The following is a 5,168-nucleotide window of genomic DNA, read 5'->3' as shown; positions in this document are numbered from 1 at the left end:
AATCAGAAGAAATCAGAGATCTTCTAGTTAGTCTAACTGTGCCAGTATACAAAGAAGAAAACTTTGGAATAATTGTTGCCAGTGAGCATTAGTATGAAAGGAATTAATTTTAACTCTTATATAAGACAATGATTTTTTAACATTTTCAATTTTATGTCCAATTAGATAGTGATTACATACATCACAAAATGAATAAATCAAGATTTTTCTACTTTGTAATCCATGTCAAATTTAATAGTCTCTTCACTGATTCTTTGTACTGAGAAAGGGTATTTTCATTTTCTCTCTCGTTCTTAAGAGTAACAACACACTTTTTGCAATCTTCAACTTCTTTAGTACCAAGGAGCTTTTCATTTACTTCCATATTTTTCTCAGCAGCTTTAACATGGAGAAGTGTTTCCAGGATATTTTTTTCTGAGGAGCTATTTTTCCATATATACTCTTCCATGTCTGCTTCACTCTTATTTTTGCCGCATTCTTCGGTTTTGCAAGACTCGTGGTATAAAACTGTTAGTAGATACATTGCATACTCATAATTCTGTCTCTTTAAAGGGCACCAATCTGTTTTGATGGTAAGCGCATCTGTGGTCTCGCGGTATCCCTCTCCTACAAGTTTAGTAAGTTTCTTCTTTGCGTGGTCATCTCAATTCAAACTGGACAGTTTAACCCTTAAGGTTATTACTCGTGCTTTGGCGTTTTGAGCAGACGGTCCTGATGAGACATAACGAGCAGTGTCAACTACAATTGGAAAATGTTTTTCGCATTCCTCATCACTGTCTAGTGCAGCTGGCCACTCCGTGCAAAACTCTTTAAGAGCTTCACGGTGCCTTTTAATTGCGACAGGAGTCAAATGCAGGAAATTGGGGATCTTTCAAAGTTCTAGATTTGCCTCCTTTGCCACGGCACGCCCTTTTTTACCGGCTAACCCATTCTAACAGGAAGACGGACTGCAGAGGGTTTAAATGCCGCTGCACCAGGGTAAACGCTAGGCCGGTCCTGCTCAACAGCCATTTTCTCTGTGGACACGGCGGTGGGGAACGCGCGCAGGAGCCCGGTCCGCGCCGCAAAGCCGATGGGAGCGCGGCCACTGCGGCTGCGCGAACGGCAAGCCGGAGGGGCCAGGCGAGTTCGGCGTCCAGGAGGCGAGATTGCGCATTCTCATTTTAATTTGAAATTGAGATTACCTGTGATCTGGGCTTTATATTACTAGTATTTTGTGTGCTTTTCTTTTCCAGGTGCGTGCACAAGCAGAAAATTCAGTTTTATTGGTTTTAAGTGAGGATTGACTTCAGCGTGGGTTCAGGGGTCCTGCAAGTCGATCATTCTGGTCTCAGATGTCATCACTTGTAAGAAGCCTTCCATGATCTTTCCTCCAATCTTATTTTCTGCTGTGGGGTGGTGGCCCCATCTTTACATTTTTTAAGACTATGTATGTATATTATTATTCTTGTCACTCTGAACTGTGATTGGCTACTCACTTGTTTTTCCTCCAACAGGGAGCACATTCCCAGAGGGCGTTAGCAGGTCTCAGGGTTTGTGTTACACCTTCAACATCAATGTATATGGTTGAATGGAACGAATGAATGAATGAACCAATGAATGAATTAAAATGGTTTTCTAAGTAAGACTGAAGGGCAAGGCTAATTTTTTCTTTGTAACTCCCAGCTTTCTCCTGTGCTCAGTAAAGTATTAAACCTGAAGTATCTGAATTTAATAAAACTAACAACTCTATGTAAGATCTTGGCAGGATAATCAAAATCATGGTTTGAGGGCAAAACCTTGAATTCAAAGGTGAATGAAGCTTTGATGACGGTTGGGAAACATCTACCTTTAAAAATTGAATGCCCTGCCCTGTCTGGTAACTTTACAAGACAGAGTGTAACTGTTTTTTTCTTATGCCAAGGTTCGAATACACCCTGACCTGTGAAAAAACGTGCACTTGCCCACAGCACAGAACTACTAGAGCCATAGAAATGAGAAAGTCGGGTAGAGGGCAGATCTCCTTTGGGGAAGATCGAGGTCTCCTTTCTAGACCCACTGCCGACCTGGGATAGGTTGCTGATCATTCCCTGAAATTAAACAATTTAATCTTCCTGTTTCTTAAAGAGAGATGCTCCTTATCCAAGGCTAAAGATGTGGTCTGACACCAAAGTTTGCTCCCCACCACACACGCAAACTTGAGCCCTTTTGCTTCTCACATTCAATGGAAAGATCTGTTCCTACAGTTGTCAGAAAAGAAGCATTGTGGAATTTGTAATAATTTTCCAGAAAACTGATGCGCCCATGATTTGAGGAAGATAGAGGGCTGATCTTTTTTTTAAAAAAGGAGCAGTCTACAGGTCCTGCCCATTCTGAGGCATGAATAGTCCTTAAATGGGTTAATAGAGTAAATAGCTTAGCTAGGGGTGTGGTCCACCATTTGGAACAGGATTCAATCAGTTGTAGAGGGTGAAAATACTTCTGTTCAGCTTAAGACAATTAATCCTGTGTGCAAGATTGGGCAAAATTACCTGATCCCAATGAGAAAGAGTCCTGTGGTCTCCAAAATATGATTTGGGTAATAAAATTGAGAGAAATCACACACAAGCATCCATGGAAGATTGTCCCTCATAATTCCTCTACCAGGGGAAAGGTAGTTAAGAATATAAAACCTATAGTCATATTCACCTGAACTGGAATCTGGCTCTGTTACTTATTTGCGATATGATTTTGGTAAAATTATTTAAATTGCTAAGCCTATTTCCTCGCTTGTAAAATGAAGTCTACACATAGTACTGACGTGTAGGTTAGTTGTAAGGATGAAATGAGGTTTGCTCATGCTTAGCGGACTGCCTGGCATACAAGTAAGTACTGAATGCAAACACGAGCACCAGTAAAGATTCGATGTGGGCCATTCTTCTCCCAGAATCTCCAGAGTTTTACCAGTTCTCATATGGCCTGGACACAAGGTGGTCAGGTTATCCTTCATGATTTATTGACATGGTTACCAGGCAATTTGCTCCCAAAGGCCTGCACCCTTGGCTGTAGCTCAGCCAAACAGCACAGTTCCTGTGAATGCCAGATCCTCAGCTTCCCAGGCCTCTGTCTTGTGGTTCCATTTGCCTGTAATAAAAACTCCTTCATTGACACCCCTCGACTTCCCACCCTTCCAGACCCCAGCTCCTATGTCACTTCCTCTTGGTAGCCTTACCTTGGCACCCAAAAACAGCAAGTGAGTCCTTCCCAGGGCACATCAGGCATGCCTCCTCCGAGCATGCACGGTTATTTGTCTCCCCTGCCAGGCTGTGCGCTCCTGCAAGACAGGGACGTTGAGTTATTCATCTTCATCTCTCAATACTTTATCCTTGGCATGTTGTAGGCTGTCAGCAAATGTTTGTAAGAACAAAATGTTCAGTGTTGTGAACATTTATTGCCCCTGCATGGAATCAGAAAGAGCTTTTCCACCTCTCAGCCTCCATGGCTCCGTTCTAGTTAAATCCCCAGAAGGAGCAGCACAAAGGGAAAGTAGCGGCACTGAGGTAATGACCTTTCGGTGGGTCTGGGCACGTGAGAGAGAGGCAGGGAGATGTCGGTTGTTAAATAATCAATACAAGTGGCCCTTGAATGAGACATAAGGGGAGTTCTCCAGGGACACTGCAGATGGCTGAGATTAAACTGTGGTTTTGGATGAGTTTAGCCAAGTCCTTTATCCTTTGACATAGACAGCTCTCCCTCGAAGAGTAGTCATGGGAAGCAACCTCCCCCTGCCCCCATCTTCCAGATTTTATATGGATGGAACTTTGAAGCAACCCCTGCTAATTTTTGCCTTCCAAATCCCCTGCCACTGTTGTTTTAAAAGAATAAATAAGAATACGTGAAGTTCAAAGGAGTGTGAAGGTGGGACAGATCTATAGCATCACATTATGTCTCAAATAATATGTCCTGGGAGGCATAGAGGTCAATCATATTGAGGAGGCTGCTGTTTCATGTCAGAATGTGTTTACACATGTGTGTGCACAGGCGTCTCCCTGGAGGTTACACACAGTGGAGATGGAGTCCTGCGGGGAGAAACCTCTGCATTTTCTAGGGCCAAGTTCAAATAAGAGGTACATTTTGGAGTTAGGCTCTCTAGCTCCAGGGGTGAGAGATGCTGATTGAGGGTAGGTCCTGCCTGTCAAGAGATAGATAGAGGTCAAGGTCAAACTTCTTTTGGTGTAATAAAGAGAGGCCAGTCCTTCACTTCTGTCTCCCTCTAGCGGGGGTGGGAGCGTAAGCAGGAATGGTAGGCTACTCCCCAAATTACTTACAGAGTTGTGGACAACATTCTCTTTCCCAGCTAACCAGCCACCAAGCTTCATGTCTGATCAGAGCAGGGCACAACCAGGCAAAGTAGGGGCAAAGACCACCCTCTCAGGCTGCTGGTTTCTGACAGGCCCCAAAGATGTGTTGAGTCTGTGCCCCAGATTGGAGCTGTGGATAGTATGTGAGCTTGGGGGCTTCAAGCTTACCTGGGACTGCTGGAGTGACAACCGAAGATACATGTTCTATCAGGGGAGTATGGTCGTGGGGCCAGTGTTTGTGGATCAGAAGTAGATAGAATCAAATGTCTTTTTATTAGGGATTATTACGGTTTCCATCTGTAACCATGGAGGAGTCTATAGTTTAGAAGCCAGATTCGTGTGACCTCCATTTACAGAAATGGAGTGCTGCTGCTATAACAAATGACCATAGACTGGGTGGCTTCTAAACAACATAAATCTATTTCTCACAGTTCTGGAGACTGGAAGTCCAAGATCAGGATGCTACTAGCATGGCTGGATTCTAGGGAAGACCTTATTCCAGGTTGCAGAATGCCATATTCTTGTATATCAGTACACAGCAGGAAGAGGGTGAGACAGCTCTCTGGTGTCTTTTTCTTTTTTATTAGGATCACGAATCTTATTCATGAGGGCTCCATCCTCATAAACTAATCCCCTCCCAAAGGCCTCACCTTCTAATAACATCACATTGAGGGTTAGGATTTCAACATATGAATTTGGAGGGGACATAAACATTCCGTCCATAACGGGGGGCAAACAACATCATCATCACAATACTCAAAGGGAAACTTTCTCCCTCTCTGCCCTCCCACCCCAATGCCAGAGAAGTAACTGTTAGAGAAAAGTCACAGTGAAAAAGATTCTCCATGC

At 43.6% G+C, this 5,168-nt stretch overlaps 1 pseudogene; it reads right to left on the bottom strand.

Moving 5' to 3' along the window:
• Window positions 1-208: 208 nt before the first annotated feature.
• The window catches only part of LOC105807666, a 100,195-nt pseudogene continuing 95,235 nt past the window's right edge, over window positions 209-5,168 (bottom strand).

Source organism: Propithecus coquereli, unplaced genomic scaffold (genome assembly GCF_000956105.1).
Source record: "Propithecus coquereli isolate 6110/MARCELLA unplaced genomic scaffold, Pcoq_1.0 Scaffold162, whole genome shotgun sequence".
NCBI lineage: Eukaryota > Metazoa > Chordata > Mammalia > Primates > Indriidae > Propithecus > Propithecus coquereli.
Note: the sequence above shows the minus strand (reverse complement) of the source record. Positions and strands in the feature narration are given on the sequence as shown.